This window comes from Equus caballus, chromosome 1 (genome assembly GCF_041296265.1).
Source record: "Equus caballus isolate H_3958 breed thoroughbred chromosome 1, TB-T2T, whole genome shotgun sequence".
In the NCBI taxonomy this organism is placed as follows: Eukaryota; Metazoa; Chordata; class Mammalia; order Perissodactyla; family Equidae; genus Equus; species Equus caballus.
Window position 1 is genome coordinate 194,019,813 of NC_091684.1, and position 25,651 is coordinate 194,045,463.

Below are 25,651 nucleotides of genomic sequence, written 5' to 3' on the forward strand. Positions count from 1 at the left end.
AATGAGTGTTTGTTGTTTTGAGCTGCTAAATTTTGGGATAATTTGTTATGCAGCAATATGTAATAAATACAGCATCCCTCCCACTCCCCAAATGTCGTGATTTGGGTGAAAATTACAAAGTCATGTTATATAAAACTGCTGTGTTAACGGAAGTCTAATTCATGAACTATTAGGGATTTTTCTCTTCCATTGACAGTTGGAGTTTTCACTATGACATTAATATGCAGACACTTAACGAAGGTTATCAGGACAGAAGCATTTGATGGCGCCACAAGTCTAAATCTGTAGACTCGGAATCATGAAAGACAATATAGCAGAGTAGATAAGAATGTTAGATTTGGAATCAAATTTGCCTGGATTTGAATTCTGACCCCACCATTTACTGGCTTGAAGAGTTATTTAGCTTTTCTCTGCCTCAATTTTATCGTGTGAAAAGTGGGAGTAATAACAGTACCTCCCTCATAGGGTTTTCTTTTTTGACGATTAGCTGTGTATAAAGCCCTTACAATGATGCTTGGCACATGTGAGTATGCAATAAACATTACCTATGATTATTGCAGTAAGGAATTAAGTTCATATTTTCCCTCTTTTACATTTATGCACTGATAGATAGTACCTTTCCAGTGATATTCTTAATGATTCATTCCTTAAATGTTTTCATGTTTTTATTGTGTGCGAGAGACATTAGATAGAAATACATCACCCCTTAAGGAACTTAACAATAGTTGGGAAATTTTCTATAAGCCTTTACACATATTATTTATGCTATATAATGTACATTAAACATGCATACATCTATAAAAATGGATTATATATGTTTGCATTGGCATAAAAATTATTCAACTCGAGGACTAGATGGTAAGGTATAGATTGTATACAAAAGAAAACGGGAGTGAGTTAAAAAACCACTGGGATGTGGAATTAGAATGGGAGAAACTTCTGGACATGGGAAGGCACTTTGAGAGAAATGTAGGAACTGGAAAATTTCAGTGAAGGAAGGGCTTCAGACTTGATAAGACGGCTATCCTTTCGATCTTATTAACCTTGTCGATTGAGTATCCCTAGCCTCTCAAGCAGGGCCTGGCGTGTAGTAAATATTCAGCAAATATTTGCCAAATGAATGTGTTGACCGAGAAGGAGGAAGATGATTAAAACAGTAAAAAGCAATGAGAATTGGCACAGTTGGAATGGACAACAAAGGACTGGATGGTAGCCAATTTGGTGGGAAGAATTCAAGAGAAGAGGAGATGATTTGAAGACATGGGGTTGAAGCTTAGTTGCAGTCTTCGTGGGAGAGACAAATTTAGTGGTTTTCAATGTTGTGGTGAGAGTTGAAGCCCCGAGGAGACAGATGAACTCACCATGAAAGTGAATTTAGAGAGAAATTCTCCCTAGAATTTCTGGGTGTGAATCAAAGAGGTGCAAAGGTGCTGAGGTCTGCGTGGGTGCAGGGTTGAAGGCGAGGTGTACCGGCCTACAGGTGAGGAGAAGGTAGAGGAGCTAGTTTAAGCACCATTAGAGGAGGGGAGAAGTCTGTAGGAGAGAGTGTTAGAAAAGGGACGGTGGTCGACAGTATCAAATGCTGCAGAGAAATTTCTCTTTGAGAATTAAAAATAGATCTTAGGTATCAGCTTCAGACTGTAGAAGCAAGATTTTAAGGAACTGAGGGGTACTGAAGAAATAAAGATGGCACTTATAATCAGCAAATTGAAGACTTTGTGAAATCAACAAATTAAAGAGAATCATAATTAGAAAGAGCAGAAGAGCCCGTGTTAAAAATTGAGACTCTGAGTGTTGGAAGATGAAAAAGAGCAGCACTAGGAGAGATTTGCTGAGTATTATACAATTATACTGCCAGACGTAATGTGAAGGTTGTCCCTCACATCTTGTATTGTTTTGGGATTATATTGCTTGTCATTTACTTTAAAATATTTCAGTACAAACACTGTGAAGTACACGGGGTGTTTGGGTTAACTTTGTTTTATAGCTAAGGGACTGTTAGTTAACATCAGAAGGGCCCTAATCGGAAGTTACATTCCAGGGCTTGTTGGTTACTCTCTGAAGCAACTTAATGAGGAGTATACACTCCAGAGGTTGTTAAGGCAAACAATTCCAATATTGCCATCTAAATCAGTACCAAAATGTTCATTAGTTAACAAAAGGGATGTTCAAAATAATTATTCCCTGCTGAAATGAGTGGTGTTCAGGAAACGTTGATGATTAGAACTGTACATTCACTACCTCCCTTGCAAAAACAAGGACTAAGAATTTGGGAAAAACTCATACAAAATAGTGCTGATAGCCTAGATCTGGAGGTCTAAGAGTCTGTTTCTCAATTTCTTTTCTTCTCTCTCTCTTTTTTTTTTTTTTGAGGAAGATTAGCCCTGAGCTAACATCTTATGCCAATCCTCCTCTTTGTGCTGAGGAAGACTGGCCCTGAGCTAACATCCATGCCTGTCTTCCTCTACTTTATATGTGGGATGCATACCACAGCATGGCTTGCCAAACGGTTCCATCTCCGCACCTGGGATCCAAACCAGCAAACCCTGGGCCGCTGAAGCAGAAGGTCCACACTTAACCACTGCGCCCCTGGCCGGCCCCTGTTTCTTGATTTCTAGAGTTGGCTGATGTTGCCTTTGGAGTACTATTGTATCTGCTTTGAATTGAACCATTTATGCATCACACTCATCAGAATGCCTGAAAGGCCAGGGGAGTATGGACTTCACTGAGCTTACAAAATAATCTCATGTAACTATTTGGGGCATGACGGCTAATGAGTGTCTTTATGTATAGCAGAGTTAGTTTTGATGCTTACTTTCATTGTAACACATTAACTGGTAGTAAGGTTATGGAGGAGAAATCATAGCACTTCCCCCTACCTGTAGTGATTGGAGGCTCTTTACCAAAGAACCTGATAATTATGAATGGCCAAGTTGGCTTGTGTCACTTTTCAACCAGGGATATACATATACAGACAGGTAAGGCTTGGTGCAGCTGTTATGAATAAGGCAAAAAAGAAATTTACCTAATTTCCAGTATTTTCTAAATGTTTGCTAGTTTGCTTTGTAGATTTCATATTAATCCCATTTATTGTCCATGGCTCTTATCAATTACGTGGTAGACTGCTTTAATGACCCCCATTATTCACCTCTCCTTGTTAGCTACATACTTTGCTAGGTGAATTTGGCACTTTTTCCATCAAGAGGCAGAATATATTTCTCTTTCCATTCAATCTCTGTTTGGCCATATTACTTGCTTTGGTCAATGGGACGCTAGAGGTTGTGATATAAGCATAGGCTTGAAAAGTGCTTATGTTTTCAGTTGCTGTCTAGTAATTCTGCAGCCACCATGAGAAGGACATGCCCAGCCTAGATTGCTGGTCCTAGGAGGAGGAGGATGAGAGATGCTTGGAATGGAGCTGCCCTGGTTAAGCTGCCCCAGACAAAGCCAACTTAGAGCAGAGTTCCTAGACAGCATCCAGTGGCATGAATCATGCACAGCAGGTGCAGAGGCGAGCCCAGTTGAGTTGAGCTGACCTCTAGAAGACTCACAGACATGTGAATTATAATAACAAATGACTGTTGTTTGAAGCCATTGAGTTTTGTTACCCAGCTATAGCTAACTGATACAAGCATGATAATCTCCATTTGTATCTTTACCAGCTAATAAAATATATAAAGTAACTATCCCTTATATCTCATATTGTATGGGAATTATATTATTTTATGGACATAAGCTATTTTGTTATATAGGTTTTTGCACAAAGGGAGAGACATTTATTTAGCATGGGCCTTTACTTTCTTCAAAATGATATTACTTTAAGAATGAGATAATACAATGAATAAACTTCTCAAGGTTATCTACTCCCAAGGCTTCACTTCTGTACATTTTCCCTTTATGTACAGTACAGAAAGTCAGTCACTAGAGGCATAGCTATAAAACTTTTCAGAGGTCTAAGTCGTGCATTTTGTTAACAAGGGCAGAAATAGGATGGATTTTTCATCTGTCACAGACTTTGTGCTAAAGAAGATGTTGCAGATTTTGACTGGGGGCTGTACTGTTTTAACAGTAGGAGGATTTATGCCCACTTATCAGCACCCTAAAGATCATGTGTCTGTGTATTCATTTCTTTCCCTAGTGAATTAATTTATGTCTTTTCTTTAATTGAGATCAAAGAAATTTTACATTACTAAGAGCTGAGCTACATCATCAAGTAAGCTTAATATGGAAAATAAATGTAGGGAAAAAAATCTAATGGCTATCTAATGTATTCTCTAAAACAATTTTATTTTCCATGAATAAAGGCCTCCTGTGGCATTCTTTTTAAAGCTATCTTAGCCACATATCAACCATGTAAAATTAAACTCATTATTTCCCTCTGGAAGAAGAAAAAGTAATTCAAATAATGAATTATATATCTAGAATAAAACACACAAATTTTAGAGAAGAGGCAATTTCTACTTAAATTACTTGACTCATGAAAATTACAATATAATTTATAATTATTTCACTAGGTAGAGTTAGTTTGTTAAGGGAAGGAAGTTGGTGGAATGAGGGTTTTATTTCCTTGTAAAATGTCCCCCGTCTTTGTTTTTCAATCTTGGTAACTTCTGAAGGCTTCGTACAATCATCTGACATGCACATCATATGAATTTCGTCCTAAGTGCAACATATCTCTTTCTCTCTAACGTTAGTTTATGCTTTTGGAACAAATCCTTTAAGGCAGTAGTGTCAGTGGAGTAGTGTGTTGGTGCCTGATTGGTTTTGATTACTTGTCATGATGTTGTGAATTTATCCTAAAGCATGGGAGAATTAAGTCAGTCCAAGAGTTTGAGCTGCATGTTTCTGACACAGTTAGGGAAAGTCTGGAAGCAGGAGGCATGGCTGCTTTCCTGAGAGTTGGTGGACCTGAAGTAAATTGGCTTTGAGGGTGAATGAGACTAAAGTGGAAGTTTGAGTGGTCCAAGTGGTCCACCAATGATCACACTATCATCATTGGCATCGGTTTGAAGACCATACGGGGGTTTGAAGAAAGTTTTAGGGTCTCATTCTCTCCATCGAAAAGAGAAAGACTGGCATTTCAATACATCTTTTCTACCATTTTCACAACTTTTGTGGCAATAGTTTGTGATTGATCCTACTTTTGATTAAAGTTAGAAGCCTTTTTCCTATCCTCTTTAGATAATAGCAGTCCACCAAATTTTAAATAGTGTAATTTGCATTGGATGTTGGAACTTGAACTTTATTGTCTTTAAGAATATGCAGAGCTTTGACATTCCATATGCATTCATATTCATTTCTATTTTATATTTTGTAGTCATTAACAGTTAAGAAATAAAGGGATTTTTAAATGATACGACTTAAATCTGAGTTTGACAAAAATGAATCATTAGTGGGTTTTCTAAGAGACATAGTCACTTGTGAAAACAGGAAAAATGGAGTGTCATTCGTTGATGAAGGGAAAATTCTCCCTATGATGAGATATGTATTTTGGGTGAGAAATTGACGTCTCTATTTAAGTGAAGGAGGGTCCTCCCTTGGAAATGTCTTTCATACTGAGTGACATAATGTATAATTATCTGCTACAGTGGTTGATGTGGTTTGTGTGTAGGTTATGATGTTCATTCGAAGAACATCCCACTTACAAGGTTCATATAACACAACCTATAAGAAATTTGGTGCCCCAGAGTTTTAAAAATCATTAATCATAGTGAATTAAGACAGTTAATCAAGCCTTACACACTGACAAAAGATTGTCCCTGAGGATTTCTACCCTGAAAACCTTTAGAAAATGATGGTTTTTTGGTTTCTACTTGACTACCTCAGTCGGTCAATTCATTTTCTTCAGCAGCAGTTCAAGGTCAATGATATGACTATGACAACTTTAAGTGATGTTCCCAGAACCTCACTCGTGTAAGCTAGACTTCTGTTGTTATGACCGATGCCAAGAGTGGTACTGTCAAGAAGCCATCAGATTGCCTAGGAGGAGATTAAGTAAAGAAAAAGACCAATAATACTGTGTATTTCAATTTGTCTTCAAATAAAAATATTTAATTGGATATTTGTAACTGGATATGCAAAGTCTTTTTTTTTTTTTTTTTTTTTTACAATAAATGATGAGTCTTACTCTATAATGAGAGTATGCAAAAGAATTAGGCTAGGCCATGGTACATGGCATATTACTCTGGGAAAAAAATCAAAGAAAATATCTAATTGGGTTAATTTCTGTAAATTTTACAATTTCTGTAATTAATTTGAAATGGAATTTCTTAATCAGTTTTTCTCCTTTGATTCTCCAGGGCTCTGCAAGGTAGCAAATCATTGTAGCACTGAGTCACAGAGACTGTATTCTTGAAGTCCTGGCAGAGGCAAATTTCTCATTAACATTGATCTGAGAGACATCTGCGATGAGCCTGTACAACGAGCCGACCTGCCGAGCTGACCCGAAGCTGATGAGTGGTTCCGAAGGGAGGCAGGCTGGGAATGAAGACACCACAGTGAAATGAGCCCATCTCTGTTTTCAGAACATGACTTCGTAACTCCAGACTTATATGTTGAATTTCTTGAGGCTTAAATGTATAAGCTCTTCCACTATATCGTCCTCTACAATTTGAAAGTGAGTTGGAGAATTGAGTCAACTTGCAGGAGAATTCAAGCTCCTTAAACCCATAGTGCTTGGATAATACTGGAACTTAGATAATCATGAAATTTGTTTTAATCCCTTATTTAGTTTTGTAGAGACTCTCTGGCCTCCGATGCAACAATGGCTAATTCTTCTTTTCCAAGTTCTGGTTTTTTTTTTTTTTTAAAGAAAAAAAGAATGCCTAGGGTTTGTGGTAAAAAATCATATTGAAAAAGGAATTTAAAATAGCCCTCTTTCTCCGACAATATATATCTGGCCTAGAGTTTATTGCTGGAAAACACTCTACAGTGAATGGCAAAGTAATAAAGGGAAAAAAATACTGGAAGTAGGTGACGTTAAAAATAGTGATATTTTGCTTCCGTGGGCTCTTTTCTAAAGAATGATGGCTGAAAGAAAATTATACCACTTTAAAAATGAATTTTAAACATTAAGCTGAAAAATGAAAGCAAGGCATTGTTATAGCAATACCAAATGATACTTTCTTCTGAAGAATTAGAAATAACTGTGAGTACTTTTCAGCCATTATGTAATCTCCAAGGCATTTCTCTGCCTTTCTCACTCCACCTCACCACACCTTAGGCATAAATCCCGATTTCTACTCATGTGTCGATGACAAAGAAAACAAGTATTGAGAACTATTTGACATAAATTTAAAACTCAGTGAATTGATAGTGAAAACTGATGCCCAATGAATAATGTAAATTAAAATGGCTAATAGGTTGGTATTCCTGGCTTTTCTACTTCGAACTTTGAGATATTAAAATTAACATGTAGAGAAAGAAATAAAAAATTTAGTGTTTAGTTATCAGCAGACAAGTACTTATATAATAATGTGTAGAAGTGTTCCTATTTTGAAAACTGAAGCAAGATAATTCATCTTACAAATTAGCGATATATTACAACAGTGCTAATTATGCTTATGCTGCTATAATTAAGCCTTGCCATGATTAAGAGTCTGTCTGCCTTCTCAATTATAAATAAACACTTTAAGTCATTATCTTAGGATCCCATGCTGTTTTCAGGGAAAACTTTTCCTTCGTCAAATACAAATCAAACCTTAAATTACGTGAACCATAAATTGCTGTTTCCGTAGATTTCATTATAGTGATGTCTGGAAATTAAGACAAGAGTTCATAGTTTTATTTGCTTGTGTTAAGCAGAATGGAGAATAAAGTATTAATGCTTAAAATAATTTAAAAAAGAGGAAAGCCTGGACAGGAAAAACTTTTGGGACTAAAACAGTTTACTATCAAGCATTATTCTCCTTCATGTTGAGTTAGCGCTCTCTGCTTACTTTTTGAACTTAGCTGTAAGGCAGTGCTGCAAATATATTCAAACAAGAGCTTGTTCATAAGAGGTCTTGATACCATCTGACACACACAATTCCTCCATACAGACCAAAATGAAATATCATAGCTGGCCACTGAATTTCTTTCTGTTCTAGGTGACACAATTTGATTCAATCTGGAATTGATTTACTCTATTCCAAATAACATTATAGGGCACAGTAAACCACCCATTTGATCCCATGAAATCATCAAGAAATATTTGTGTGTCCACTGCATTCCTGGTACTTAAGGCAGTGTTTCTCCTTTCGATGATCATTTATTGAGTACAAATTACCTGTATGCGTGTTGGTAGGTTCTGGGGGGTAAAATGCATGGTCTTGTTCTTGTCAAGCTCACAGTCTAAAGCAAGAGTTGGGCCAACAAACACTCATTGCCATGTACGATATGTACTGTGGGAGAGATAGTATAATGTGCTTTGAGAAAGGTGAAAGAGAGGAATATCCCCCAAATTACAACTCAGAGAAGACTCCTAGAGGAGACAACAGCCTACTTGAGCTTTCAAAGAAGATAAGATGCTAGCAAAGTTAAACAGTACAGAAAGGGTATCCTGGGGAGGGGAATCATCAGGCAGACGGGACAATATGGGAAAAAAGGTAGGATAATAATGCTAACGACTAACATGGATTAAGTCCCTGTTAAGATGCCAGTTGTCTCCTGGGTTTGTGTCATACATTTCCCCATTTAATCCTCATAAGAACTGGATGAGGTCATGGTGTTATCCATATTTTATAGATGAGGAAACTGAAATTTTGAGAGGCTAACTTGCCAAGGACAAACAACTTATAGATTGTTAGACAGAGGACTTAATCCGATATTGTTGACTCCAGAGCCCATGATCTCAATGTCTGTTCTGCTGCACAAAATAGTGTATTACAGGAACTGCATGTTGTTCTGAATTCATTCACTCAACAAACATTTACTGAGCCAGGCATTATGCTGGGTCCTAGGGATACAAAGCATATTCGGAAATGCTCTCTTTGCAGTGGTAGCTTTTGCTTGAATAGGATGGATATGGCCATGTAAGCAGTGGCATAAGCAGCTAGTGTTTTATAGGTGCTTTGTTAAGGTATATATGAGACTCAGTAGGGGGATAAAGTTTTGGTGAGTGTGAGAAGTCAGCGGATGGTTAAGAAAAGATTAACTGAGGAGATGACACTATCTGAGTTCTGAAAAATGGGTATAGGGAAAAGAAGGAAGGGGCATTCCAGATAATAAAACCAACAGAGGAAAGCCATGGAGATAAAAATAGCCTGGATTTGGAGGTAATATCCAGTAATTCTGTACGGCTAAGGTATAGAGAGTGGCATGATCAAGTTTTGAGGGAATGGAGAAGAAAAAATGGTTTGAGAGTAGAATAAATAGGATTTGGTGATCATTGAATGTGGGAGTGAGGGAAAGTGAGAAATGTATGATAATTGCCAGACTTTGGTTGAGTGGCTTGTGATTGCAAATTCCAAGAGAGTGAATATGAGAGAAAAAATGGAGTTGAAATTGGATTGGGGAGAAATAATGATAGCAAGTTTAGTGTACATATGTTGAGTCAGGCAGAGATATCTATAGCTATTGTCCTGAAGTTCAGGACAATGTCTTGGTTGAAGAAATAGATTTGCAGTCATTCATAGTTACAAAAGTAGATGAAGTCTCTCTTGGTATGTCAAAGGAGAAGAGAAGAAGACCAAGAATACAACTGTGAAATATACAGATGTTTCAGGAATGGCTAGAGGAGATTAAAGAGATACTAAGATAGAATGGTTAGGTACACAGTCAGAGAACCAGGAGAGAGGGATATTGTGGAAGTAAAATTAAAAGGAAGTTTAAAGAAGATGGGAGAAGTCCTGAGTGTCTACGTGCTCCAAAAAGGTCATGAAAGATGAACTTTGCAAAGAGTTGTTAGGATTTGGCACGTATGTGATGGCAGCATTAGCGAAATAGTGAAGTACTGAATTACTTGGTGTTGGAACCAGAGAGCATCTGAGTAGCATAAAGGCCATGTGTTTGGGGGCCCCATGGAGTTCAGAGACCCAAAGTACAGTGCTATCAGTGTGCATATCTGTGTGGTTTTCTTGAGAAGCTCTCAGCAGCTCAGGTGTAAGATCAGAAAAGGCTGATTATTGAGTTTATCCAAGATCTAGAATTTGCAGTGCGGTTGTAGGAGAAAGTTAAGGGGACACTAGGAAGAGAGTAGTTAAAAGATTGCATTATGGAATTTATGCTAATGAGGGAAGGAAGCAAAGCCATGGAGTGTGGTGATAAATGAGGATAACATAGAGGGATCAAACTTCTGAAGAGCCTTGGTGGAGGCCTCCTTTAGACATTACTACCTGAGAAGCCACTGGTCCCCAAGTCTGGGTTGGGTGCCCCTCATATAAAGCCCTGTAGCATCCTGTACTTCCTCTGTCACAGCCCTTTCCACTCATTTCTTGGCTAATTGGGCTTACCTGGATACCAGCTCTATGAGGACAAGGACCTTGTCTGTCTCATTCATCATTGTTTCTGCAGTGTCGCATTCAATGCCTGGCTCATGTAGGTGGTTGAACAAATAAATAAGTACAAGAAGGAAGAAAGAGAAGGAAGAATATGAGTGTGTGTTCAGAGATTAACGTCTTGGAATTTAAGATTTCAGAGTTGATGAAGATTGATGACAAGGTCCAGGCTGTGGTTGAAGTGGGTGGAAGATAGTGAAATCCAGGAGGTCATGAAGATGTGAGGTCATGGTATTATATAGGTCATCTGCATGAGTATTAAGATCGCACAGGATCTCAGATAGACTGGAATTAGAAAAAACCGGAAGCCCAGGCCAAAGTTCTCAATCAGTGAGGTTGAATCAGCTGAAGTTCAGTAAATGAGAGCAAGAAGGAGAGGAATAATGTGGCAACACAGAGTGACATAACCTCGTGGGTGGAAGGAGCTTTTCCTGAGGGTGTCAGTGACCACGAGGACTGCTTTGGGAATATAGGGTATGGGCTGAGTGAGTTGAGTAAGGCAGAAGGGGTGGACAGTGTCCAGATGGGAAAGGGTCCAATAAACCAGGCTAAGGAGTTTGGATTTTATCCCATGAGTTCACATTACAAAGGATACAAAAATTATTCTTAGCTTTAGAAATGTGTCAAGCTAACTGTTTAGAGTGAGATAACAAAGAAAGGCTTGCAGGATTTAAAAGTGTGGAGACAGGAGTTCTGGGCCTGCCTCTCCCTTTACCAGTTCCTAGCTCAGTGTCGGTTGGCAGACCTCTTAACCTTTCATATGCAAAACGGAGGGATTTGGTTAGTTGATCTTGAAATTCCTTTGCTTGGCTTTTAAAGTTTTATACCCTGCTGCTATCCTTCCTAATCAAGGTCCCCTCTGCACCTCAGTGTGACTCGTGAGGCTAATCTACAGAAGAGCCTCAGAACACATAGTGCTAATTTTGACTTTTAATACTTCATTCACGTTTCTTTTCTGATACTGTCCTGCACATGCCTATGCAATTATTTAAGACCCAGCTCAAGTTTCCTTCTTCTGAGAAACCTTTCCTGCCTGCACCAGTGCTCAAAGATGGCTGTCCCTTCTGAATGCCAGATGTCTTTCAGGTCTATTCCACCATAAGTCAGCACTCACTTGTCTCATACTATTTACCTATTAATGGGGCCCTAGGCACTAAAATAGAATGCCCTGTTGTGGAAGCCAGGAGATTTGAGATCTTGTTTCCATTGCAACAAGTACTGTGCTCTTGTACAAGATGTTTCCTCCTGATCTTTAAAATGAAGGGGTTTGACTAGATGACGGCTGTCTTTGGGTTCCCTTTGAGAATTGCCTGCCAAAAGAAGGGAGGTGGGAACACTTATCCAGCAGCCCCATCCTCCACCAGACCAGGGCTGCAATTGGGGGGTGCTACCTCCCCTGCACATCTGGGCTGTAACATGTCAGCTTTTCAGATGAAATTCCTGGAAGCAGAAAGCCAAGATGGATAGCACATGTTCGAGGTGAGATACTGTCAGTGTGAAGTCCAAGCCACCTCTGGAGACATCCACCCACGCACAGCTGAAAGCAGAGGAGAGACAGAGAGGAAGTGAGTTGGTGTATAGGCATTGCCAGCTTTACAGTCCTGTGAAACAACGACACGTTCTTAGATAAACTCTACGTTTTAATACCACAGATGAGTGACTTGCTTTTGAAATATCAACTTTCTTGTCCAAAGCTGAGACACAGCTTAGTAAATCAAGAACACACAAAACTCCCAAGTTGTCTCTGAAGAGCAATATTTTAATCAATTGTGATAGTACCTGCCCAAAAGCTATTAAAAGGAAGAAGTTAAACAGAAATCTCTGCAGGTTATTTAAAGTGATACAAGAAGAAACAGTCTGGTGAAGGACTTTGGCAGGAATTTCAGAGAGGCTTTGAAATAATGCCTGAGTGACCTTTTCTAAAAATGGCGAAATCCCTGGGAAGATTATTTAGATATTAAATAAAGAGATTTGGAACTGGAATGTAACGAAGAATTACCAAAGGAATAGGAATTGCAAATTAGATAATTTTCACTGAAACTTGCAGAATTAGAGAGAATATCAGATGCTATTCCATTATCTTATAGGTGCATTTGGGCAGCTCCAGAACTGAGAGATGACCCAGAGGAAACAAGTCCTGAGCTCAAGTCCTCAGCAAGCGACAGCCACACAGGAACTTCAGTATTGATATTTCTCCAAGACCGGAGACAATAATTTTCTGCTTGCTCTTCCATGAAGACTCTGTTACGGTTGAACTTCCACAACCCCACCTGAGGATTTTTAATTTCAGGAGGTTTCAGTTGGTTGAAGGAGTGGGGCTATAAAAATCTGAATTTCCTGGTCAGCACATCCGAGCCTACTGGCTCTCTTAAAATCTTGCTTCACTGTGTACCTTTTCTTGGTGTGGAAGAGCTGGTAAATTATTCCTTGGGGGAGGATATAATGCCTAGGACTTAGATTCCGTTCTTCCTGGTGAGTTCAGTATTTCCACCTGGGCTCAATCTCTCCACATTTTGCTCCCGTCTACAGAAGTCCCCAAAAGAAACTCCATGTCCTTCACCCCACACTGCTCTCTCACAGTAATTGTAATCTTCAGGTTTTGGGGTGTATGTGGCAGAGGAGATAGGAGGGGACAATGTCCTGCCCACCTGCCTAAACTTCCTGGTTTCTGTTCCCCATCCAACCCAGACCTGAGGGCCATCCCGATGATATCCTGGTATCCTTGTCTGTCTCAGTTGGAACCCAGCTGCCACTGCTGTCTTCCTGCCTTGCAGCATCCAGTGGCTACAGTCAGCCAGGGCTGGGCCTTTGGCAGCGGTTGTCCTCCCCGTTGCCACATCAGAAATCTGAAAGTCATCCTTGAAAACTGCCTCCCCGCTTCCTTCCTCTCTGCCTCACTCACGTCCAATAATCACAGAGTCCTTTAAATCCCACCTTCTTAGTATCTCAAATTTGTCTAATGTCCCCCATCCTCATCATGTTTAACTTTTGCTTTCCTTCCCTGGATTCTGGAAATTGCCTCCTATCGTCTGCTTGCCATCTTGCCCCCTCGATTTTTCATAGGCAGACGGAATAATATTTTCAAACACCAATCTGATTGGTTAGCTCTCCTGATTAAAATCCCTTCAATAGCTCCCCATTTACCCTCAGATAACATAGAAGACCCTTATGACCTGATCACATTTTATTTCTCCAGTCTCCTCACTGCCACTCTCCACTTTGTGTTCTAGGCTGAAGCTCTAGTACATTCCTTGCCATTCCCTGAATGGGCTGGAGACTTAGTTAGGTGCCCTTCTCATTTGTTATAATAGCACTGGGATGCTATTGAAAATGTTTGTCACCTGCCTTGGTATGGGCACGAAGCAATCAAAATGGAGAGCTGCCCAGCCAGAATGGATAATGCTTATAAGCAACCAGCTAAGTACTCGCCCTGAGGAGCTCCAAGCTTGTCCACAAGGCACTTACTACAATGATGTGCTCTCTCGCCTTGTAGAGTAGAAGACTTTTGTTTGTTGTGTTTCTGGTTCTACGTTGTAGAAACTCAAATGTTTTTGAATTAATTTAAGGAATGAATTTGGCAATCAAATTCCAGCTCAAGGATCTATTTGTGAAATCCTGTTCCTCATCCTGTTCTCCTGGTGACTTATAGACATTGGAAATGAAAAAATAGATCTTTCTTTGGTGAAATGGATCATCATCTATACTTGGGGTACACATGGATTTGTTTCTTCCTTTACCTCCTCCCCAAAACGCTGCCAGAGTGAGAAGATGATGGATAACATTGCTACCTCTTGAATATTATATGCTACAGCTCACTTTCTGCGAGTTTTGGCTTTGCATTTCCCCTGAATTGCTGAGTTTGGTTCTTGGAGGGTGAGGCCATCAGATAGTCCATTCAGCAGGCCATGGTGAGACTGCCTAAATGACAATGAAGTCATTAGCAAAGTTCTTGTATGAGTTGTTCGGCAGGACTGTAATGGTAAATCCATGTTTCCCTGTCTTAGGCAACAGTGTCTCCTATCTCACATGCTTTCCTAGAACCCTCTCACTCCCCTATCAGAGATGGAGTTTATGTCCTCTCCCTTTGAAGCTGGGTTAGCCTTTGTGACTGCCTTGACCAACAGGCATGGCAGAAGTGAGGCTAGATGACTCTGAAGTTAGGTCGTAAAAATACAACACGCTTCTCTCTTGTTTTCTTGAAATGTTTGCTCTCGGACTGGGCTGTAAGGAAGCCCTTACAGGTGCACGAGAGGCCGCGTGCAGGAGATCCAGGCTGATTCTGATTCTGATTCTGAAGCAGGAGAAGACAGATGTCCCAGCTCAAAGACAATCAGGCAGAGAAGGCACATTCTCCCCTACTCTGCCTTCTCATTCTATTCAGGCTGTCAACGGATTAGATGAGGCCCACCCACACTGGGGAGGGCAATCTGCCTTACTCAGTGAACTGACTCAAATGTTAATCTCATCCAGAAACGTCCTCAGAGACACGCCAGAATAATGTTTAACCAAACATTGGGGCATCTCATGGCCTAGTCAAGTTGACACATAAAATTAACTATCACAAACAATAAGTTTGGGGTGATTTGGTAAGAAGAAGTAGATAGCTGGAAGAGATGTCCACTCCTTGCTCTTAAAGGTAGTAAATTTGGTAAGTGTAGTGATTGAAGTATGAAAATCTGTGTTTGAAAACTTAAAAACATCATTTCCTTTTCCTTAACAATCCATTTGATGGTCATAGTCACATTAATCACATATCTCTGTATTGATTTGAATTTCTAAAGGCAATTCCATACACAGAGATACAAAGAAAGAAAAAAAGAAACAGGAATGGATTTCTTCTTCGTTCTCCTCTCTCCTAAGCAATTCCAGTCCTAAAGAAGCAAAGAAAAGCAAAGAATACGTCAAGTTGGGTAAGAGTGAAGGCAGATCTATTCCTGTTGAATGTTCTAAACATTCCTAGTATTCAAAACCCCATTTCGGCATGCTTTACTTATTTTTAAGATCTGCACATGCGAGTCAGGCCAACGGAAAAGCTGAACAGCCCCTTATGAAATAATCATGTGCTCCTCACTCCCTTGCAGTTGGATGGAATCAGGTCACTGTTTCTGGCCAATGGGCTATGCAGAGAGGTGATATGGGTCACTCATCAGTGGTGACCATGGAAACTGTGTGTTGGCGTGAAGGAAATGCAACCTGGAAGCATCCTAGATGGCTGAGACACCATGAGGAGCACAGTTGCCCTACAGACCACCTGACCGACAGTGGACATAGAGCCTCTGTGTGCCAAGCCATGCAAACTTGGGGGTTATTTGTTAGGCACAGCCTATCCTGACTAATACAGATGCCAGCAGTTGGAACTATATGAATCTGGCCTTTGGCCACCAGACTGTGCTCCGTGAAGTCCCCAGTGGACAGTCCCTACCATGCCTGCATAGTCTTCTAAACATAAATGGACAATAAAGAAAAAATAGATCTCAGAGGAAACAGAAACAAAGCAGTCAGCGGAGGAAAACTAAAAACTAGTGAACGTGGTTTATAACCGTAGGCAAATGTGAGGAGATACTTTATCCAGGAAACAAAAACAGATCGGTATTAAAAAAGAGATCAAGAAAAAGCCTTTGGGAATAAAAATTAAAGTACAACAGCTGCAATTAAAGTTTAATAAAGGTTTGGAAATAAAGTTAGGAAAACCTTCCAGAAAGAAATGAGAAACAGAAAAAAAAAGGATAAAATTAGAGAGAAAAATAAAGGGATGAGGTGTTGAAAGCATGCTAAATCTTCTCATTGCAAAATAAAATGTTAATGATGTCTAAAATTGCTTAAATAAGAACTGTGATATAAGTCTATTCTTTAGAAATAAAGGGTAGCTGAAATAATGAAATGTTTGGGAAGCGAAACTCAAGAGGGGAGGACGCAGTGCAGAGGTTTGCTAATTTTCTTGAGCAGTTTTATTAGCGCTATTTAACTTTTAAAACTATGAACATGCATTCATTGGATAAAAATATTTTTTAAAAATTTCCTGTTTCTCTTTCCCTCTTATTTCTCTTTTCCACGGCTTTCTCAACCATGGCTCTATTGACCCTTTGGACCAGATAATTCTGTGTAGGGGCTGTCCTGTGCATCGTAGGATGTTTAGCAGCATCCCTGCTCTCTACCCGCCAGATGCCAGTTTCACCTCCTCTCTCCTTCCCACAGTCATGACAACCAAAAATGTCTCCAGACACTGTCACATATCCCCTGGGAGATAAAATTGACCCTCTGTTGAGAACCACTGCTTTAAACCCACACAACACTAACATGAAAAGCAAACCAAAGATAGAGGCGCATTAGCTTTCCAAATGTCGATCAACAACATGAAAACATTTACAGTTCACATTGAATTGTACAGTTTGTTAAGAGACCGTGGGCTTTGAAATGTAGGTTCTCAGCATCCGTGCATTTCAATCGTGATGCATTGTGTTGTGTGGGTAATGCTGTTTGCCTAAAATTAAGATCCTAATACCCACTGTGTACCGTGACTTTCATTTTAGCCACAGTGAATTGATTAGTAAGTCTAACGTGGGAGGCTTTGAGAGCCCTCATGGCTCCCTATTGGGCCGTGTGCACACTCTTCTTGTTCGGAAGTTGCTGAATAGTAATCTACTGTTCCAAAGGAGAGGCCTAACTATGGAGGGGATGTAATTAAAAAGAACAAAGCTGCGGACGCTGGTTACCGCAGTAGCGAGTTTGGCTTTGTGCACTTGGGCTGTTTGGGAAGATCCTGCCGTTTTAACAGAACTCCTCTTGTGTCTGTATTAATCAATGCTCTCATGGTCAATCAGAAGTTTGACTGAAGCTTTCATGCTGATGGAGTAACTCTGCCAGCTAAGAATAGAATAGTAACACAGAGAAGGGATAGTCATAGACAGTTGCAGTCCTAATGGCCACAGCCTTCAGTCCGGAGAGCTTGTCAGCCTTGGTTAAGGAGTCAGCAGGCCAATTTCTTCTTAATTTGGACACATGACATGCAGGATTTCACTTCTTACTCTGCATGGTATAATGACCTGGTTGAGGACGCACATGTCAAGTGGTGTGCTCACATCACGTGAAATTGAATATAATGTTTTCTCACTGCTTTGGGGCATGTTTTCCTGGTCCACTTGCAGAGGCTCTGAGGAAGAATGATTTTACTGCATAGCAAGGGAGAGCGAGCCCTTAAAAAGAAGACTTCTTAGTGATTAACTTTCGTTTTAGGTTTTAACATTGCACTGATTTAGAATTGCTTTGTGATTGATTTTATTTCCCCTCTCTCTCTCTCTCACACAACATCTTTCTGTGTCTGAGCAACTGACCCACCTTTTTCCATGGAAATGCTGACGGGTTCTGTCTTTTCCCTTAGCAGCTAGACTCTTGGGCTTGATTTGCTCCAGGCATTTAAGTTAAAAAACAAACAGAAATGTTCTTTTCCTTCCTGCCTTTTGCTTTCCTGGCCCATGGCATCTCTGGGGTGCTGTGCAGCAGATGGAGAATGACGCCTGCTGTTTCAGCTCATGAGCAGCTTACCTTAATGATTCAAACTGGAGATCAAAGAACTGCACGGCTTTGTTAGACACATCAAGGTTCAACTTTTTAGACTTGCCAATTTTTCATAAATCTACACAAAGGCAGCCTAGCCAAAGGCAATAAATGCATCCTTTTTCATTAAAGAAATAACAGAACGCAACTTCCAGGGGCATAAAGATTGTCCATTTTCATGAGCATAAATTTGTGCTCAGAGGTTGAATTGCAAACTCATTCGAGAGCTTAACAAAATAAGGGTACACATGGTTAAATGAAAGCAAATAGTCAGGAAACAATATTTGTGAAACATATTATCCTTTCAGTTAAACTGAATGACTAAGGAGCAGGAATGACAATGTTGCCTGCATGTCAAATAAGGAAGCCCCTCAGGACTTTCAGAATTTAGAAGCCAGGGTGACAAGAAAATTATTTAGAGGATTCGAGAAATTCACAGATAAACAGTTAATTGGTAACTATTCTTGTTGCTAGCTCTTCCATAAGAAAAACTGTAGGTAGCATTGTATATCACCTTGGCCCTTCTGGACTGCTCTGGCATGTGAGAGGTATAACTGTTGAATGAACCAAAGGAATTTGCCATATTTCTATATGATCATCCTTGAAATTGAGATAACTAAGTTATGGAAGTTGTTGAAAACGATTGAAACTTTGAAGGGAGGCCCATCTTTTGGAGTGGGGGAGTTAATACCTAGAGCAGGTATTCCCAAGCAATCTTTCACTGGACGAAACGTACTCCTCCATCCTTATGTTCCTGGTTCTTACATTCAGCAAACATTTATGATGTTCCGGGCAGCATGGCTGGCACTGAGAATACAAAGGCTCAGATACACAGTTGTTGGCCTCAAGGAACTCACGTTCTAGTAGAGAGAAAGACAAGTAAACAGGTGTTTGTGATTCTGTGGTAAGTGCTAAGATGGAGCCACACCTAGCCTCGGTTGGAGGAGGAGTTGGGGCTCAGATAAAAGGTTTGGGAGAAGAAGATGTGTCAGACACGGCTTGAAGGCCCAGAGAGACATAGTCTGCTGAGGAAGAGGAAGCAGGCATTCCAGGAGTTTGGGTCCAGGCTTTCTCTACTTTGTGGCTGCAGGAGCTTGGTGTGGGACTGAAGAAAAGTGATGAGAAGTGTTTTATTGGGTTTATGGGAGAGGGGTCTCACCCTTGAGGGACTGATCCAGATAGTGGGAATACATTTAAGTCTGACGTGTGCTATCAGTTTATATCCTTCTCAGGACTCTCTCCCTTGTATTAAAGTTTACGTTTTTTCGTTTGTTTCATTTTATAAAAGACAGAACAACTCCATATGATATCACCTGAAGCCTATCATGGCAGTGAGGCAAAATTATATTGAAAGAATGACAAGGGTAATTTATTTGATGAAACAGTCAGAAATATTAATGATTATTAGCCGCCATTTAATCCATGTGTTGACTGCTGCTTGCTTGCCTATATGAAACTGGGATTAAATCTTAGATAAAACTGGATTTTCAGGCACAGTTTCTAGTTGCTTTTCAATCACAGGGAAGTGGGAGGTAATCCAGGACTTGGGTTAAAATACAAAATGTTCTGGATGCTTTTGGATGTAATATCTTTATAGGCTGAACAGATTTCAAACAATTCATGGAAGAACCATGTTATAAGTAAGCTGCCAGAGAGCTGTGTGTAAAACTAACTTTTAGAAGCTTTTACCCTTAACCTTTTACAATCAAAATAATGCTAAGAATTACATTTTCAAGTGACAGGATCAGAATGTGTTTTGGCTAAAGCTAGTGTAAATTTTTAATACCAAAATAAGAACATACCCATTATCAGCTCTTTCCCTCCATTATTAGTAGGGATTTACAGAAAATTTTGTCACAATATCTGGGCAGGTTATTTCTAGTAGACCATAACATAAAATGCCATTAGAGGTTAAAGGCTTGCCAATTAAGGCTTTATCTTTGCAACAGAGGCAGCAGACGAGTGACGGAAATGTGCCATTTCCATCGCCTGTAATCTGCAGAGCTGGCTAGCAGCAGATCAACCGTATGAAAGAAATGGCACGTCTTTATGAACAAATCGTTCACTCAAACTTGGCTTCCTTCAGAGCCACTTTTCATGTTTTGCTTTTTGCATATTTACTTATTACAAGTCCAGGGACGTAGTATGTCAGTTGGAGAAAGACTCTTGCCCTTATTAGGAGAGAAAAATGCATGATAAAATGGATGGACTCTGCACCACAAACTCTGGACTTCAGAGTGCTCATTAATTCAGAGAGAATATCTGAACTGAGACTTTAAATAAAATGACAACTAAGAAACAGCGGCTTAGGTCAAAACCTCTAAGAACTCTGAGACCAGCTGCACTGTTACTGTCCCACTGGAGTATAGATTTTTGCGTTCTTCTGTAAGTTGAATACTGCCGTCTGCATTAATTCACCTTGACTTGAGCCTACGGGGCCACGGCCGAGGTGTAACAAGCGAGCGTGGTCTCTGCAGCACGAGGAAATCCCGGGGCCCGGAAAGGTGTAGCAACTCCTGTGGAAGAAGAAACCACTTTAATGCAGGGCTGTGGCTCCCTGGTGCTGCCTTTGTTTGATTTTTTAAAGGGAGTGCTCTCTGGGCAAGGCAGAGTTTTAGAGAGCAGAGTACAAGCTGGATTTCAGCCCTTACTCATCTCCTCAACCAGGCGCCACTTGAGTGGCCTGTGTTTTGATAGAGCGCTGTGAAGAGAGGCCTCACAGAAAGCAGCTGCAGAAAGCACTCAGCCTAGAAGCTGAAATTCTAACCGCAAGGCTCACGTCTGCCCTTTTCTCCATTTTATCCTGTGATTTGGACAAAGCCCAGCTCAATAAATATTTGATCTATAATTGAGACTGATTAGCTGACAAATAGGTGAGCCTCTAGGTTAGAAGAATTGTTGTTTGGCTGTATCTCCCAAATACATTTAAGAAATGGGGATGCTTCAGTTGTGATGAGGCCACTGGATCCTCTCTGTAGGTCTAGTTCTGCAATTTTACTCATTGGCTGTTATGATAAAATGTCCCTCATTGACATGTGTGACTTGCTACCCAACTGCTTCCTTTATCAGAGGAGGCTATATTAAGTACTTCAATCTGTTCTTAATCATAGTACAGCCAAATCACTATAGAGACATATGAATATTCATCGAAAGTTCAAAGAGATGACAAAGTGAAGAAAGGCAGAGGTGATGTGGGAAACAAAGGGAGGCAAGCAGAGGCAGAAGTCACCTGCAGAGATGGCGAGCCCAAGGTCACTGGCTCAGTAATGACGCTTTTTTCCTTCTCATATTCCTTGTGTTTCTATCCACGGGGGACTATCTTTTCTGAGGAGGCATAGAGCTTTCTCCTTCTATTTTCAGCAAAGATGCTCCCTGCTGGCTCAGTAGCTGGGTCACCAGAACAGACACTTGTCTGATGAAACGGGCTGTCCTGTTTGGATAGATTACATTAACTACAAACATATGCTACCTGCAAAGAGTTTCCTAGACATAGCCTAAAGCATCTTTCTTTTGAACATTTCTTACTTTGCATTCAAACTGAACTCTGATTCTGTGCCAAAAAAATATCTTGCAATTCCCTTATTACTGGAAACCAGAGGTAGCATTCTTAGTTTGGAACCATATGTGTCCTTTCTCTTGCTTCTCGTTATTGCTATACTCAGTGTTTTGACTCCACGGGTGAATCAAATACACAGGAAATTTCATGCCCAGCTTCCTCCTCCTCCACCACTGATTCAGAAACTACTCGTTTTGCCATGATGAGACAGAGATGAAACACTAGCAACGTTTTCAATTTCTTTCATGCTCCACCTCTGTTTCCAAGAAATTTCTAACTGTTGATTTCTAAATTTGTGGTCCTCTTGTAGTTATTTTCCTCCATGTGGAAACTTGATAGCAGTTGAAATTTAGTAAATTTCATCATGCAAAATGATTTTTCATAAGGACCTAAATTGGAATCTTTCAGAATTTCACATGTTGGTGGTGGCGGGGGCAGGGGGATGATGAGGCGAAGGAGGCTAAGAAACGCTTTTAAAGCTGCTTGAGACTCTGTATGATCTTCATGAAAATGCCATTTATTTAGCTTAATCTGGGAACAGATAGTATGGACTGCACAGAACAGGGTATGTAGAAAAGCTGGTTTATTTTTCTTAGCCAAATGTTTTCTCATTCTTGAATGTGACCTTAATTACAGGAGAGTTACAAATTAATGGCTCAGCCTATCGTCATCTTCATTTCTTGTTGTGGGGCTATAGAGAAGCGATGCTGAGGGTCCTCGGGTGAAAGAAATTGTGCCCAGAAACACTTGAGGGGGTGAGTGGCACATAGCCTGGGAACCCTATTCACTAGACCAGTGAAGGAAGGTTCAAGTCCCATTTGGCTAATCAGTAATTTCTTTTCACAGCAGAGGGAATTCTAACAAGTCGTATTTAGGAAAAGAAATAAAAATGGGTTGGGGTGAGGCTATTAAGTCTCCAGCTATAATGTTGAGATTTAATGAAGACTCTTGGCTCTTTCCTATAGGAAAGTACCGTGCTGACCAGCTCAAATCAGCGTGGGTGCTCACCTTCATTAGCTTCAGGGCTGTCAAGACTGTGACTTGTAAATTTCCACCCTTCACCCTGGTGTGAAAGACCACGCACTCACGGTTACAGAGGGCAGAGGAAAGCATTTATTTTTCAGAAAGTCTAAGTGATTAGAATATTGGGCCCAATATTTTTCTTTTCAACCATGTCTGTTCTTCTGAATGTGTCACTAGGTATGGAAAACAAAGAATGGGAGAAGTATGAATGAGTTTTACCTGAGGCAAAACTGGTAAAATTAGTTAGTTTAGAAAAAAAGCAATTAGAAACCAAAAAAAAAATTGAGAGCAAGAGCAAAGGAAGACGGGACTATAAACATTTGTTTTATTATTTTTAATTAAACATAACTATGAAGTTAACTTGGTTCTCATAGAGAGCCACCTACAGTTATAGAAGGGTGGTTTAAAAATATATAAAAATATTATTTTCCTTTAGTGTGAGGACTCTCCTTTCAGAGCAGGACGAGCAATAAATATCGTTAAGATATTCCTGAGACTTTGCCTTAGCTTTGTGTGTCTAGAATAAAGATATTAGCAAAATTTTGTTCCTCTTTTGATGCTTTCTCCATCTAGGAGAGAATTTGTAATTATGTCCTCTGCAAGATGAAACTCAGTAATTATGTTTGAAGAATTATTTCCCCTGAAGCAAGAAGTATGACTTAGCAGGAAAAATACACCTAAGATGGTAATCATAAGCTCCTCACAAGAAAATAGCAGAATACACCAATCCAGGATGTGTTGGGAGCAGGATAGGAAAGGGATTATGTGTGGGAACATGCGTGGGTGCTGAGTACCACAGAAAATTAATAAAACAAGAGCAAACACGATTCGGCAATGCATGGTCCAATAACTGCAGGGCTGGAAAGCAGTGTGAAACATTGCCTGAGGGTGAAGGCTTCGTTAGGAGGCAAGCTTTGTTGATTACAAATTAAATGTTATCCCATTCTGCAAACAAGTTTAGGACCTGGGCCAAGACTCACAGCAATTTTCCTTGAACCTCGTTCTCGCTCCACTGGGCCGACCTGCTTTCTGTGAAAACGTTCCAGAGGGGCGTTAGGTATTGTGGCATCGCATGGGGAGGAGACTGGGCTGGAAAAGCAAAAGCTTGGCTTCTCGTTTCAAATGTGTCACCAATTAAATCTGTCAAACTGGACCTAAAAAAGCTTTAATGGGTTTCAGTTTCCTCATCGGCAAAGCGATAGGTGTCCTTCTAGCAATAAAGCTCTTTGGTAAGTGCCTGTAGTTCCCCAGATTCTGTCGCAAGGGAGGGGGCACATCAGAGGCCTCCGATGGAAACTTCGCTTTGGGCTCTAGTCCTGTGAACACGTACCCAGCCTGCCACCTTCTTTATCTGTGACAATGTGAGTGTCGATGAGGACATTCTGACTGGTATGTTTGGACACTGAAGGAGACAGACTAATTTTAGTAATTTTAGGAATGAAACAAAATAGAAGAATATAAATTGTACAGTTAAAAGAAGTCAGAGGAAACTTATGGTGAGATAGGTTCTAAGACTTGAACGTGATGAAAATCAGACGTGGTGCTATTTGCAGGCTGCCAAGCTGCTGCATTTTCAGCTCTGTTTCCCTGGGTGAAACATGTGGAGAATATGGGGTGCTCTCGTCGGCAATCCCGTCACCGCTCAGATTTCCCTGACAGACCCAACCTCCAGGATTTTATTCAGCGCTACCACTAGGTGGCACTAATGGTGCATTCTCTACATAGAGCTGCTTTCCTTTCAACATGGCATCTCTTTCCTGTTGCTGAATTTGCTCAGGGGCCACAGTCCCAGATCCTCGTTCTATGATCCCCTGGCTATACCATGGGTAAATGATTTAATACTGAATAGTCAACGTTCTTAGAGCAGATGACTTTTATTCTGAGTCTTCCTAGAGAATGTGACTTAATGATTTATTGAGCTCACTTCCCCTGTAACTGTAAAAATAGCATAACTTGAAGTGAAGACCAGTGTGTGAGCAAGTTGTTTTTTTTGTGCTTTCAGATAGATGATGTTGTGGATGTCCTTTCCTTGCCGGTAATATCTCCACAGGAGAAGAGAATTTCTCAGGTTAATCCCTCAGGGGAAGGTTTTCTTGATATACAACTGAGCTTTAATTTTACTTGAGGTACGAGAACTTGACCAGAAGCCTTTTAAAATATTACGGCTTGCATAAGATTTGAAATATTCTTTCATGTTTGTTCTCATTGTGTTCTGCATTTCTCTTCTCTTTAGTCAAGCCAGCGACCAGTTTTGGACTCATTGCCTCAGAGGAGGGATATAGCAGGACAAGAAATGGACATGTATCATGAAGGTCTCTGAACTCTGTGTTTCAAAATCCTAGATCTTCTTGGAAAGAGCATTTATGGGAATAGAACAAGGGCCTGATCAGAAGCTGGAAGACGGCAAGTCTGCAACTTATCCCAGATTAGAAAGAACTTTCCTCACGGTAGGAAGAGAGGAAAGGGAAAGAGGGACCAGGGGCCTGCTGGCGGCCAGTGCCATTAGGGCAGCTGCAAGACCCTAGAGAGGAAGTGGCTGGCTGTTGCTTTTAGGTAGATGGGAACCTGCAGCACTGTATAAGATTTCTTCCCACGTTGTGGAATGGAAATGGTGGGGAGCATAAAAACTGAAGGGTTATTGTCATTGGAGATAATGGATGTTATAGTGGCAACCTTCCTGTGCGGACTGGATCACTCCATATTCATCATCACAACTATGATCCTCAGTGTCTTGGCGCTTCATATAACTTTGGAAAAGGATAAGAGTAACCTTATTTTCTGTTAGTCCACAGTATGAGGGATGGGAATAAAAAGATGTTGTACAAAAATAAGTGTATATTTCTTATACATCTTATTATGTGGACTGGGTTTTATAACTTCTCTGCTGGAAAATCTTTTCTCTGTGCACCCATCAGGAGTATCCTGGAACTCTCCTGATCTTCCCAGTCTGGCTTAGACGCCACAACCTCCTTTAAATGCCTCTGCTCAGTGGGGTTGGAAGTGATCTTCTCTTCAGAATTTTGTAGCATGTAAATTCCCCCAT

The 25,651-nt window shown here is 40.3% G+C and overlaps 1 long non-coding RNA gene across 1 annotated transcript in view; it reads left to right on the plus strand.

The window, feature by feature from the left end:
• The window catches only part of LOC138917930 (uncharacterized), an 83,413-nt gene extending 75,773 nt beyond the window's left edge, over window positions 1-7,640 (plus strand). The window contains exon 3 of the long non-coding RNA XR_011426623.1: window positions 6,300-7,640. This is a non-coding gene — a long non-coding RNA (uncharacterized lncRNA). The remainder of the gene's footprint in view (window positions 1-6,299) is intronic.
• Window positions 7,641-25,651: the final 18,011 nt, after the last annotated feature.